Source organism: Triticum urartu, chromosome 7A (assembly GCF_056163025.1).
Source record: "Triticum urartu cultivar PI428250 chromosome 7A, HENAU_Tu73, whole genome shotgun sequence".
NCBI lineage: Eukaryota > Viridiplantae > Streptophyta > Magnoliopsida > Poales > Poaceae > Triticum > Triticum urartu.
In genome coordinates this window covers 36,223,366-36,230,762 of record NC_141879.1, presented here as the reverse complement: position 1 = coordinate 36,230,762, position 7,397 = coordinate 36,223,366, and positions in this window count along the sequence as shown.

Genomic DNA, 7,397 nt, shown 5'->3' with positions numbered 1-7,397 from the left:
CTCAATGGGGATATGCACATCCCCAATAATAAGAATATCATATTTCTTCTTGACAGTAGGAAGAGGAAATTCAAAACCTCCAAATATAATCGATGGAATTTTTCCAATAGAGTTGATACTATGAACTTGAGGTTGTTTCCTCGGAAAGTGTACCGTATGCTCATTACCATTAACATGAAAAGTGACATTGCCTTTAGTGCAATCAATAACAGCCCCTACAGTATTCAAAAAGGGTCTTCCAAGAATAATAGACATACTATCGTCCTCGGGAATATCAAGAATAACAAAGTCCGTTAAAATAGTAATGTTTGCAACTACAACAGGCACATCCTCACAAATACCGACAGGTATATGTCACGCCCTCGATGCGGCTATATCTCCCACGTGTCGAAGCATGACTTAGAGGCATAACCACATTGAAAGCAATGTCGCAAGTGAGGTAATCTTCACACAACCCATGTAATACATAAGGGAAAGAGATACATAGTTGGCTTACAATCGCCACTTCACACAAATACATGAATAAAGCATTACATCATCCAAATACAATCAGGGTCCGACTACGGAACCAAAATAAAAGAAGAACCCCAAATGCGACAAGGTCCCCGATCGACCCCAACTGGGCTCCACTACTGATCAACTAGAACGAAACAACACAAAGGACAAGATCTTCATTGAACTCCTCCTGAGCTTGGTTGCGTCATCTGCACGGACTCATCGGCACCTGCAAGCTGGTTTGGAAGTATCTGTGAGCCACGGGGACTCAGCAATCTCGCAACCTCGCGATCAAGACTATTTAAGCTTATGGGTAAGGTAAAAGGTATGAGGTGGAGCTGCAGCAAGCGACTAGCATATATGGTGGCTAACATACGCAAATGAGAGCGAGAAGAGAAGTCAAAGCACGGTCGATAAAAGTATGATCAAGAAGTGATCCTAGAACAACCTACGTCAAGCATAACTCCAACACCGTGTTCACTTCCCGGACTCCGCCGAAAAGAGACCATCACGGTTACACACGCAGTTGATTCATTTTAATTAAGTTAAGGTTCAAGTTATCTACAACCGGACATTAACAAATTCCCATCTGCCCATAACCGCGGGCACGGCTTTCGAAAGTTCAAATCCCTGCAGGGTGTCCCAACTTAGCCCATGACAAGCTCTCACGGTCAGCGAAGGAATAGACCTCCTCCCGAGACATTCCGATCAGACTCGGTATCCCGGTTCTACAAGACATCCTCGACAATGGTAAAACAAGTCCAGCAAGACCACCCGCTGTGCCGACAAATCCCGATAGGAGCTGCACATATCTCGTTCTCAGGGCACACCGGATAAGCTAAGCGTACAGGAGCCGACGTAACCCAAGTTGCCAAGGGATGGCCCTACACGGTGCTCTGGGTTGGACCAACACTCAGAGGAGCACTGGCCCGGGGGGGTTAAAATAAGATGACCCTTGGGCTGGCCTAACCCAAGGGAAAAAGAGGCTAGGTGGAAAATGGTAAAACCAAGGTTGGGCCTTGCTGGAGGAGTTTTATTCAAAGCAAACTGTCAAGGGGTTCCCATTATAACCCAACCGCGTAAGGAACGCAAAATCTGGGAACATAGCACCGATATGACAGTAACTAGGGCGGCAAGAGTGGAACAAAACACCAGGCATAAGGCCGAGCCTTCCACCCTTTACCGAGTATATAGATGCATTAATTAAATAAGATACATTGTGATATCCCAACAAGTAAACATGTTCCAACAAGGAACAACATCTCCATGTTCCAACAAGGAACGAACTTCAATCTTCACCTGGAACTAACAACGCTATAAGAGGGGCTGAGCAAAGCGGTAACATAGCCAATCAATGGTTTGCTAGGACAAGGTGGGTTAGAGGCTTGGTTCAACAATATGGGAGGCATGATAAGCAAGTGGTAGGTATCGCAACATAGGCATAGCAAAAGAGCGAGCAACTAAGCAAACAAAGATAGAAGTGATTTCGAGGGTATGGTCATCTTGCCTGAAATCCCGCAAGGAAGAAGAACGAGTCCATGAAGAAGACAACCGAACGTAGACGAACGGGTCCTCACAAACGCGATGTTACCGGAACCAACCCGAAGAAGCAAACACCGGAAAAGAAGCACACACCATAGTAAACAACCAACACATGAACATGGTATGATATGCGGGATGCGGTATGCGATGCATATGCATGATTTGACAAGGAAAGCATGAACCTAGCCTCAACTTGGAAAACCAAGTGTTCCACTGGAAAGATGGGATGAAATCGCTTGAAAACAATATAAAGAACGCCGGAATCGGAGTTACGGTTTGGAAATGGCAAGCGATTCAAATATGACACCGGTCTGCGATTTACAGCAAGTAGCCATCTAAATGCAATGAGATGAACATGCTACAGCACTCAAACATAACAACAAAATACATGGCAGGGATGCATTCAAGATGCTTAAAAAAATCTAGCAGTGAGCTACGGCCAATTCATCCATTAACAGCTTCAAACAAGCATGGCAAAAATGCATATGGTAAACAGATTTCAGACTTAGTGAAATTAACACTTGTCTGGAATTTCAGATCAGATAGCACTTTTTGGAGCAACAAAACTACATGCTACAGGACCTGAACATGGCAAAGTAAAACATGGCATGGAGCTACTCAAAAAGCTTAACAAAAGTCCCTTAGTGACCTTGAGCCAAAAGGGATCAGAAAACACATTTGCAAGCATGTGAACATGGCAAAACGTAATCAGTTTCCAGACTTCGTGAAAACTGGAGCATGCTGAAAACAGATATCAAGTAGGCATGTTTACGAGCTCGATGCACTCACTACAGAACAAGTCATGACAATCTAAGCATGCACCCATCAAGAATACACAAAATGAAAGCTAGACATGCATGGCAAGAACAATAGCATAGCATGCACGGATCAACTACAACATCATCGGCAAAATCGCTAACAAGTAGACAATCTACCCAGATTCACGAAATGACAAAAGTAGAGCTCGATTGACTCAAGCTAGGATGCTCCATAATTGCAAACAAAGACATGGATGGATAGAGCACTACAAGATTAACAAAACATCCTTACTAATCATCCTCAAAAGAGGCACGGATCACTAGGAAACAACATGAACATATGGCATAATGAGATAAACAGATCAAGGACTTAGTGGAAATGCTAAGTCCCTGAAATCAGCATTACCAAGTGCCTCACTTTGCAAGCTTGTGCTAGTCACCACACACATGACAAAAATACATGGGTTGCACCTCTGGATAGATGGAAAAACCCTTAACAAAACATATGTAGAGCTCATGGGAAAAATTAACTCAAGTAGCACTCTTCTAACAGCATTTCGGGCATCAAGATGACCTCAAATGAAAATGATGCAATGAGATGAAATGATGTACTCTCTGAGTCGAACATTTTGATATGCTATATGCTCAAATCGGAGTTACGGATGCGGAGTTACGACATGATGAAAATTACCCTCGAGGTAAAAGTCAACAGCGCGGAAACCGAGGTTCGCCTGCGCGGTTCTCGCCGGAGACGGCGGGGAGAGAGATGGGCCTCGCCGGAGATGGCGGATCCAGGCCGGATCTCACCGGATCCGGCCGGATCCCGGTGCGGGGCGGCGGAGGAAGGCTGTCGGCGGGGTCGGTGAGCGGCGCGGCGCTCATCGCCGGCGATGGCCGGAGCTGGAGGAGGCGGTGGCGCGCTCTGACCAGGAGGTAGGCGGGCGGCGCGGCCGCTAGTCGACGACGACGGGGCGGCGGAGACCGAGCGCGGCGTGGGGAGGCGAGCCTCGGGCGGCGGCGGCGCATCGGCGAGCGGTGGCCGGCGGAAAAGGTCGGCGGCAGCGCGGGGTCGCCGGTGGGAGAAGCTCCGGTGGCGGGAGCGGCGCTGGGGCGCGGGCCGAACGGGCGAACGGCGGCGACGGTGCGGGCTCGCGCGGGCCCGATCCGGGTCCCGCGGGCTGCGCGGTGGTGGGAGGAGAGAGAGGGTGAGGTGGCGCGCCCCGATTGGCTGTGGCCGGCGGCGGAGGTGACGTGGCGGAAGCTGATAGGTCGGAGTGAGGTGGCCGGGCGGGGTGGACATGTCCGGCCGCCGGGCGGACATGTCCGGCGGCGCAGGGAGGACGAAGGTTAGGGTTTGTACCGTGAATATTTCGGAGGGGATCACATATATATAGGTAGAGGGAGCTAGGAGAGTCCAAATGATGTGCGGTTTTCGGCCACGCGATCGTGATCGAACGACCGAGATGATGGAGGAGGTTTAAGTGGGTTTTGGGCCAAAATGGAGGGGTGTTGGGCTGCAACACACACGAGGCCTTCTCAGTCCCTCGGTTAACCGTTGGAGCATCAAACGAAGTCCAAATGGTACGGAACTTGACAGGCGGTCTAACGGTAGTAAACCAAGGCCGCTTGGCAAGTCTCGGTCCAATCCAGAAATGTTTAACCCCCACACATGAAAGAAAGGTAGAAATGACCACCGGAGGAGAACGGAGCGCCGGAATGCAAAACGGACAATGGGGAAAATGCTCGGACGCATGAGACGGACATTTATGCAAATGAAATGCGCATGATGACATGATATGCAATGCATGACACGCAAGCAATGACAAAGCAACAACAGCGAATAACTGGACGACACCTGGCACATCGGTCACGGGGTGTTACAGTATAGCAGTTGATTTATCAGCCATTTGCAAATATATTTCAGTAGATGTTAACTTATTTAAATCAAGTCTACGATATAAAGAGAGAGGCATAACACTAACACCGGCTCCAAGATCACATAAAGCAGTTTTAACATAGTTTCTTTTAATAGAGCATGGTATAGTGGGTACTCCTGGATCTCCAAGTTTCTTTGGTATTCCACCCTTAAAAGTATAATTAGCAAGCATGGTGGAAATTTCAGCTTCCGGTATCTTTCTTTTATTTGTAATAATATCTTTCATGTACTTAGCATAAGGATTGGTTTTGAGCATATCAGTTAATCGCATACGTAAAAAGATAGGTCTAATCATTTCAGCAAAGCGCTCAAAATCATCATCATCCTTTTTCTTGGATGGTTTGGGAGGAAAAGGCATGGGTTTCTGAACCCAAGGCTCTCTTTCTTTACCATGTTTCCTAGCAACAAAATCTTTCTTATCATAACGTTGATTCTTTGATTGTGGGTTATCAAGACCAACATCAGGTTCAATTTCTATATCATTATCATTACTAGATGGAGCATCATCATGAACATTATTATTAACATTATCACTAGTTTTAGTTTCATTACCAGGTTGTGTTTCAGCATCAGAAATAGAAATATCATTTGGATTCTCAAGTGTTTCAACAATAGGATCACTAGAAGCATGCAAAGTCCTATCATTTTTCTTTTTATTCTTTTTAGAAGAACTAGGTGCATCTATATTATTTCTCTGAGAATCTTGCTCAATTCTCTTAGGATGGCCTTCAGGATACAAAGGTTCCTGAGTCATTCTACCAGTTCTAGTAGCCACTCTAACAACATTATCATTATTTTTACTATTCAATTCATTGAGCAAATCATTTTGAGCTTTAAGTATTTGTTCTACTTGAGTGGTAACCATAGAAGCATGTTTACTAATAAGTTTAAGTTCACTTTTAACATTAGCCATATAACCACCCAAGTGTCCAAGCATATTTGAATTGTATTTTAATTGTCTACCAAAATAAGCATTAAAGTCTTCTTGCTTAGCCATAAATTTATCAAACTCATCTAAGCATGGGCTAGCAATTTTAGTAAATGGGATTACAACTTTATCATATCTATAGAGAGAATTTACCTTTACTACCTGTGTCGGGTTATCAAGACCATGAGTTTCTTCGATAGGTAAAGGATTAAGATTATATGTTTCTTCAACAGGCGGTAAATTAAGACCATGTATTTCTTCAATAGGAGGTAAATTCTTAACATCTTCAGCTTTAATACCCATTTCTTTCATAGATTTCTTTGCCTCTTGCATATCTTCAGGACTGAGAAATAGAATACCCCTCTTCTTCGGAGTTGGTTTAGGAATAAGCTTGTGGGAGACTCTCTTCTTCAATTTGCACAAAATTATATATATCCCTTAAAGCAGCTTGTTTCTTATGAGAAGGGAAATATTTAGTAGAGAAGTAATAAATCATATCCTGGGGACTACGCACACAACCAGGATCAAGAGAATTAAACCATATCTTAGCATCACCCTTTAATGAGAACGAAAATATTTTAAAGATGTAAAAGTAACGAGTTCTCTCATCTTTAGTGAATAGGGTGGCTATCATTCAGTTTAGTAAGATGTGCCACAACAGTTTCAGATTCATAACCATGAAAAGGATCAGATTCAACCAAAGTAATTATGTCAGGATCAACAGAGAATTCATAATCCTTATCAGTAACAAAGATAGGTGAAGTAGCAAAAGCAGGGTCAGGTATCATTCTAGCATTTAGAGATTGCTTACTCCATTTAGCTAATAATTTTTTAAGTTCAGTTCTATTTCTGCAAGCTAAAATAGCTAAAGAAGCATCTTGATCAAAAACATAACCCTTAGGAATGGCAAGTGGTTCTTCATCATCACTTTCATCAGTATCATCAGATTCAATATTTTCTATCTCTCTAGCCCTAGCAAGTTGTTCATCAAGAAAAGCACTAAGTGGCATAGTAGTATCTGAAGGAAATATGCCCTAGAGGCAATAACAAAGTTATTATTTATTTCCTTATATCATGATAAATGTTTATTATTCATGCTAGAATTGTATTAACCGGAAACATAATACATGTGTGAATACATAGACAAACAGTATGTCACTAGTATGCCTCTACTTGACTAGCTCGTTGAATCAAAGATGGTTAAGTTTCCTAGCCATAGACATGAGTTGTCATTTGATTAACGGGATCACATCATTAGAGAATGATGTGATTGACTTGACCCATTCCGTTAGCATAGCACTTGATCGTTTAGTTTGTCGCTATTGCTTTCTTCATGACTTATACATGTTCCTATGACTATGAGATTATGCAACTCCCGTTTACCGGAGGAACACTTTGTGTGCTACCAAATGTCACAACGTAACCAGGTGATTATAAAGGTCCTCTACAGGTGTCTCCGAAGGTACTTGTTGGGTTGGCGTATTTCGAGATTAGGATTTGTCACTCCGATTGTCGGAGAGGTATCTCTGGGCCCACTCGGTAATGCACATCACTATAAGCCTTGCAAGCATTGCAACTAATGAGTTAGTTGCGGGATGATGTGTTACGGAACGAGTAAAGAGACTTGCCGGTAACGAGATTGAACTAGGTATTGAGATACCGACGATCGAATCTCGGGCAAGTAACATACCAATGACAAAGGGAACAACGTATATTGTTATGCGGTTTGACCGATAAA